The sequence below is a fragment of the Anomalospiza imberbis genome, chromosome 3 (genome assembly GCF_031753505.1).
Source record: "Anomalospiza imberbis isolate Cuckoo-Finch-1a 21T00152 chromosome 3, ASM3175350v1, whole genome shotgun sequence".
Classification (NCBI taxonomy): Eukaryota; Metazoa; Chordata; class Aves; order Passeriformes; family Viduidae; genus Anomalospiza; species Anomalospiza imberbis.
In genome coordinates this window covers 63,540,185-63,547,801 of record NC_089683.1, presented here as the reverse complement: position 1 = coordinate 63,547,801, position 7,617 = coordinate 63,540,185, and the positions used below count along the sequence as shown (strand labels likewise).

The following is a 7,617-nucleotide window of genomic DNA, read 5'->3' as shown; positions in this document are numbered from 1 at the left end:
GTAGTTGTTAAACTTTCTTTTCTTCAAAGAATCATAGACTTGTCTAGGTTGGAAAAGACCTCTAAGATCATTGAGTCCAACTGTTAACCCAGCACTCCAAGTCCCCTACTAAACTGTATCTGTAAGGACCATGTCTACGTGTCTTTTAAGTAACTCCAGGGATGGAGACTCAACTACTTCCCTTGGGATCCAATGCATAAGCAGTGTTCTAATGCTTATCAATCCTTTCTGTGAAGAAATTTTATGTAATATCCAACCTCAACCTCACCTTCACAACTTGAAGTAATTTCCTCCTGTCCTTTCTCTTGTTTGGGAGGAGAGACTGATCCCACCTGGCTACAACCTCTTTTCAGGTAGCTATAGAGAGTGATAAGTTCTCCCCAGAATGTTCTTTTTACCAGGCTAAACAACTCCAGCTCTTCATAAGACTTGTGCTCCAGTCCTTCCACCAGCTTTGCTGCCCTCATTTGACACTCACAATGTCTTTTTTTTTGTTGAGAGCCCCAAAACTGAACACAGGATTGAAGGTGTGGCCTCACCCACTGGGCAGCGTTCCAGCCACTCCAAACTTGTAGTGTTGCGGCCCAAATACAGAACTCAGCACTTCATGTTATTATTGAACCTCAAACAGTTGGGCTCAGCTCACCAATCCAACCTGTCCAGATCCTTCTGTAGAGCCTCCCATCCTCCAGAGGATTAACACTCCTGCTCAATTTAGTGCCATCTGCAAACTTACTGAGGGTGTAGTAGATTTTTTATTACAGTAGCATGATTCAGTTCCAGTTGAGCTTTGGCCTTTTTAATTTACTCCCTGAATAACTTCATAACATCCTTTCAGTCTTCCTGAGTTGCCTGCCCCTTCTTCCAAAGCTCATAAACTCTTTCTTTTTCCCTTAAGTTCCAGCCAAATCTCTCTTTACAGGCACGTCATTCTTTGTCAGGTTGTTTATGGGCCCTTGAAGACATTTCTTTTGGGTTCCTTTCTTGAAAAATATCCACCATTCCTAGACTACTTTGCCTCAGGACTGCCACCCAAGGGGCTCTCTCAACCAGTCTCCTAGACAAGCCAAAGTCTGCCCTCCAGAAATCCGAGGCAGCAGTTCTGCTAATGCCCTCCTTATTTGTGCAAGAAACAAAAACTTTGATCATTTTGTCCAAGATAGCCACCAATCATCCATCACATCGCTCACCAGTCCTTCTCTATTCAAAACCAGCAGGTCAGCAGGCCGGAAGCCATGCCTAGTTGGCTCCCTCACCAGCTGTTAGGAAGTTATCCTCCACACTCCAGAAACCTCTTAAACTGTTTCCTCTCCACTGTGTTGTGTTTGCAACAGACATCCAGTAAGTTGCTGTCCTCCACAGGATCAAGAGCTAGCAATTGTGAGACTTCTCCCAGCTACTCATAGAATATTTCACCTACCTCTTCATCTGGGCTGGGTGTTCTATAGCAGACTCCCACCAGGATGTCTGTCTTTTTGGGTTTCCTCCTGATTCTTTACCCATAGACATTTACTCTATCATCACTGTTGTTAAGCTCTAGACAATCAAAACTCTCCCTAACATACAGGGCTACTCCATCACCTCCCCTTCCTTGCCTACACTTCTGAAGAGTTTAATCATCCACTGCAACACTCCAGTCATGCAAGTCAACCCACCATGTTTCCACAATGGCAGCTATGTCATAGCTGTCCTGGTGTGCAATGACTTCCAGCTCCTGTTTGTTGCCCATGCTGTGTGCACTGTTGTAGGTGCCTTTCAGTTGGGCTATTCTTTCCAGTACCTTTTTAGAGGGACAAACCCTAACTTCTCCATGACCATTCTCAGGGACTTCTCTGGTTCTTAACACATCAATAATCCTTGTGTCTTTGCAGTGCGTTGCCTCCATCCCTTGCCTCCACTGAGGTCAGACCGTAGGATTTTGCTAGCACACTGTCCCTCAAGCACTGGTGTGCTGACCCCAGGCATATCTCTAGTGAGCCTGGTTTTATCCTTTTCCCCCTTCAAATCTAGTTTCAAGCCCTTTCAATGAGTCTTGCTAACTCCTGAATGAGAAGCATTGTTTAATATATTTCATTTCTCTCTCTTTTGTTAGCACAGGAGAGTCAGGGGGACGGCTGCTTTGTCTGACCTCCTCTCCATGGGAATAGTAACTATAATGGGTTTAATTAACTATGTGGTATTGACGTAATTAGTTATCCCAGTGATTATACTTCTTTAATAAAAGCACTTCATTTGGGATGCATTTCTCTTCTGCATGTGCAGAGCCCTACACCTATATTTTATAACTGTCTAGGCATCAGAACTCTGTGCATATTTTAGCATCTGCCCTTGAGAGAGAGGTTATCTTGCATGGCTTAAGATAATTGGGAAGAAATTATTTTGCCCCCTGGTTTCAGACTCACTTGCCTACTGAGAGTAATAGAGATGGGCAGAGGGACAGTAGGTCAGCGTGGGGAAACCAGAACTGGGACAGGGGAAGGGCTGGGTTTGGTATGCCCATGCACTGGCAGCATGCCCAGGCATGGGCTCTTTCTAAGTTTTCGAGTCCAGAGTCAGTAACACTAAAGGGAATGGAGAAAGTTTAACTTGTAGGCAAAGCAAATACTCTATATCTGGTTTATTTATATGTATTTATGTACATAGATCTATTACTGTGGGTGTTTATGACATAAACCTACATCCATTGTGCTAAATTTACATGTGCCAAGCCTCAGTAATGATAGCAATATCAGTATTGCTATGACACAGCCAAATCGACAATAAGGTATAAATCAATAAGGTATAAATTTTAGTTTTCAGTTTGGTTTTGCTTTTTGTTGGCTTTTTTTTTTGTTTTTTTTTTGTTTTTTTGTTTTTTTTTTTTGTTTTTTTTTGTTTTTCTGAGAAGTCACTGTTCTTTGTGTTTCATCCCTCTGGCTAATCTTGAAGAGCAATGCTACAAGGAGAGATTGCCATATGAAAATGTCATTTTGTATCATATGAATACTGAAAGAAAAAAACCGCACAACTCAAAGGTAAAAGGTCTAAGGGAGGAGATTAATTCACTGTTCGTGAAACAATCTATCACAAAATGCTATGAGAGAACTCCTTTAGCTTACATCTCAGTTCATAGCTGGGGGGAGGGATTCCTATCTGATAAAATATACTCAAAGATTAATGCATTCTGCACACAGCCTACTTCATAGGTAGGAGGTGTTATTCCTGTTGCTGTTGCTGTGTTTTAGCTAACATTTTAAAAGATTTTTTTCCTCTCTGTATCTGCTCTTCTTCATCTCTTTAGTTTACAGAACTGTGCTGCAATCCCTTCAGTCTTTCTTCCTTTCCCTGTTGAGAGAGACAGACTGAAATCACTGCAGGCATTTGAAGCTTCATGCAGCACAGGAGTGAACTCTGTGGGTCATTTTAACAGCCAAATACGTAAAGAAGTTCTCAAGAAATGGGGAAAGCCAAGCAAATGGGGAAGACCTGGTTGTGAGACCTGCAAACATGGCTTGTTCTCTAATCATAAGGAATGCTCCACTGAAGCCTCCATCCCTCATTAAATCAATAAAATCATGTGTCCTTTATTTTAATCCTATATTCAAGAACCAAGGATAGAGACTGAAGCTTTTCATTTCATTGTTTCTAAAAAATCACTGAGATGATATTGACAATGGTTGATTCTTTTACCTCGGTGTTTCAGAAAAATGTCAGTATGGAGGCAGGTGCTGGGCATTCAGCTACTTCTTTCAAAAGCAGAAAAGGGGTTCTGTGACAGCCTTATTGCAAATACTGTAGCTTTCTGAGACATTTTGTTTGGTTTGATGTTGTGCTGCAATGACGAGAGAGGAAGGATCAGTTATGTACAGCTGCATGAATCTCTGGATTGAAGTTTTTACAGCCTCAGATCCTCTTTTATACAGTAAAGGGGAGATGAAAGCAAATAACTCACATGCCATGAAACAGGTACTATGGGATTCTGAAAGGCTTAGCATTCCTGGTAAGTATTTGATCAAAATTCAGACAAGGGAACTTTGCACTGTCATTTGGTGGAGTGACAAACATGGTAAAAATACCTCCAAAATCTTCATTATTTTGTCAGCTCCATCTTGATTGAATTAGCAAAGAATGAGTCACAGTTAAAAAAAGAGCCATTCTTCCCTGAAATGTATTAAAGTTTGGGTGGTAAAGAAACACATGTTTATTTCTTAAATGAAATGCAGCCAGAATATGTATCAATCCATGGAAACAGTAGTGCTAGTTTCCTATGCAAGGCATGTTCAAAAATTATCTTTTATTGAGATCATAAAATGGCTCCAAATCTCACTGTAAATGGGGTGTCTGTTCCCCACAGTTATTTATCCAATGTCAAATCTTGTATATCTTACATGAAAAAATGCTTGAGTGAAAATGGTGAATAATGTAAATACAGGCTGGTTGTTTACTGAAGATTGTTCATCTTCAGGAAGAGGTTTTTTTGGTGGTTTTTTTTTTTTGGTTTTTTTTTTTTTTTTTTTTTTTGTTTTCTCTCTGAAAACTGTTCTGTATGCATTTCTTTTTTGAAAGATGCCACCAACACTGTTTCTCTGGTCAGTTTAGGTAGGGCTTAACCAATGTAAATTTTTAAGAATGTTACACAGTAATAAACTAAAAAAGAAAAAAAATCAAACTGGTTCAGGGAATAGATCTACTGTTTTTCAGATAATGCTGGGCAATAATAATGAAAGCAAAACAAACAAACACACAAAAAGCACAAAAGAAGAGCCCCTTGGAATAATGTGGATCATTCTCACCTTCAAATAACATAAGCCACCACACAGCCTTTCACTTGATCGATGAGTAATTGTAGTTTGAAGTCAGTATGACCCCAGCGAAAATCCTTGAAATGTTCTACATGCACCATGTGCACAACTGTAGACCTCTTAGGCACTTAAATAAACTAAAGTAACATGAGTCAGCAGAATGTTTTGCCCACAGATTAGCTTTAGCTAGTAATTTGCTTCAAAGAAGTCATTTTAAAAAGTTTTTATAATACATTAGTTAAGTTAGAACATAACTCACGCAGTCAGAACTTAACTGAACTAATTGCTGTAGCACTAATATGTAAAACAAAAGTGCAGTTTTACCAGTGGTAGAAGCAGTGAAGACTCGCAAAGACGACTATGGGCCTGGAGCATCTGTTGTATAAAGAGTGTCAGAGAGAGCTGGGACTGTTCAGTCCCTTCTCTCAGGAGAAGAGGAGGCTGAAGGGGTCTTACCAAAGTGTATAATCATGGGAAGGACTGAAGGTGAGTGATCTAGGCCCTTTTCACAGCTCATGGCAAGACCCAATGTGCACAAATTAAAACATGGAATTCCATCTGAACACAACTGAACACAATGCTTTTACTATGAAGGTGATCAAACACAGGAACAAGTTGTCCAGAGAGGCTGTGGAGTCTCCATCTGTGGAGATATTCAAAATTCAACTGTGTGTGGTCCTAGGCAACCTGCTCTAAGTGACCCTGCTTGAGAAGAGGAGTTGGGTGAGTACAGCCTCAGGAGGTCCCTGTTTACCTATTGAGTTTTCAAAGTAGGACTTCAAGTGCTTAACACAAAATTAAAAAAAAAATCTTGAACTGCAGCAGCTGCTATGCAATGCTCTTAAGCAAACTAGACCAATATGATACCATCAAGAGATATCTGTCTCTATTTGCAGACCCTAACATATTGATACATCACCTTCCAATCAGTCTTTAAATCAATACAGTATTGTACTCAGGAATATTTGTTTCTGCTTGTGATAAACCCATTTAATATGTTATACCTCATGATAATTGTCTTCCTGTTCTGTTGGCTCCTTTCTGAGGATATTAACAAGGGATGGCTCTGATTAACTCTGGAAGAGCTCTGGTTGAATAACCAGAAAATGTCAACCATATTCCACAGCTCAGTCTTTTTTTTGAAAATTTTTGAAATTTCATTTTGAAGAAAAAGGAAACAGCAAAGTTGTGATGGACTCAAACTGTCTTGTTTTTGATAGAGTCAAAATGTAGTCCAATGTCTTCACTCTTAAATACTTTACATGTACATTGTATATATTATTAAACCAAATTGATATTGAATTAAATCAGTGTTTATTTTATTTTCAGTAGTTGAAGTTCTGATTTGTCTGAAAGATACAGAATATTTAGATAATCCCAGTGAACTATCTGAAATCACTGAAAACAAATTCAAAATTCTCTAAGGACTGGAAATCCCATCTTCAGAGATCTCACAGAATGCCTTCTATATGCATGAATCAAACACTCCAGCAAATCAGTTTAATAATACTAAGCTGCATGTTGGCTGTGGAAGATATACAGGACTCTGGTGTATTTCAGATTGTACAAGATGTGAATATGAATAGTGTGAAAGATGTAACATAACAGCAAGGATGATACAAGTAACAAAAGACTGTGGATACTGTTATGCAATGCAGTCTAAAGCATAACTGAAATAGATATCTACTGTGCCAGACTCTATCTATTGATAGTCATAGATTTGCATGAGTTAACTATAATCTATATTCCATTAAAGATTATGGGAGAAAAATATTATAAAAGTTAACACTGCTTAAACGATGTAATTGCAGGATTCAGTCATGCAACTCCTTTACTAGCATCGCTATCAGTGATGTGAAAGTCATCACTGCAGAAGGATAGAAGTGGGAAACCATATTATTATCACCCTCATTACTTCTGTATTTTTGGTTAAGAATCATGGGAACATTCCACTCTGGATAATTTCAAGAGCTGTTTTAAAATTTAAATCGTATTTTCTTTTTCAACCCCTTTGAGCCTTGAATTTAGTCCATTCTATTTATTCACATTACTGGCATAGAAATAAATCTGTATCTCCTCTCTCTAGCCTTGAAGAGTCACTACAATTGTTACTGAGAGACTCAAAATTTTCCTGTTAACCCTATGAACAGAATAGCTAACATGGATTTATTTTGGCTTTTGGCTCTGCCAAGGAAGGAAGAGCCTTGCACAGGTGTAGGACACTAACATTTGGCTGCAAACTCTTACAGTGGACTATGAGTCAAGAGTCCCCAAAGGACACACCTGACAGTCAGAACCAAGGTTAAGCTGGAAGAGCTGTCTGTTTAAAAATATGTCTTTTTGGAACAAGAGAGAACAAATGTGACTTGGAAGTTCAGAGGCTTTGGTGACAAACCACTAGAATACGTACAGTCATCTGGTTAGAGCAGCATGCAGAATTGATTAATATAATGAATCTGAGTTCGAATCACCTGAAATATAGGAAAAAGACTGATCCTGTCCTGTGCAGCTGTAACCATAAGTACTGCAAAGTGCAAGAAAAGCCCTCTTCTAAGTTTTCTAAACCAGCAATGTTACTTCAGTCAAATTTTTGCTGTATCTGCATTGTGGGTGAGAAGTAGTAACAGGAATCTTTTGATGTGTGCTACTTATTCCATGGAAATCCCTGGCTGTGCATTTCAGTACAGGTACTAAATTGATATATAAAACAATGTTTTGCAAAGCAAACACCAGTGTTTGGTGAGTTTTACAGTTTGTCAAGTCTTGTCATGAATGATTTGTCAAATACTTTAATGCACAAACCCAAACAAATAATCAAATAAATTGTAGAAATATT

General features: G+C 39.0%; 1 long non-coding RNA gene across 1 annotated transcript in view; it reads right to left on the bottom strand.

Moving 5' to 3' along the window:
- Positions 1–3,010: 3,010 nt before the first annotated feature.
- The window catches only part of LOC137470928 (uncharacterized), a 29,050-nt gene continuing 24,443 nt past the window's right edge, over positions 3,011–7,617 (bottom strand). Inside the window, exons 2-3 of the long non-coding RNA XR_010997314.1 lie at positions 3,670–3,811; positions 3,011–3,324 (exon numbers count right to left, since the gene is read on the bottom strand). This is a non-coding gene — a long non-coding RNA (uncharacterized lncRNA). The remainder of the gene's footprint in view (positions 3,325–3,669; positions 3,812–7,617) is intronic.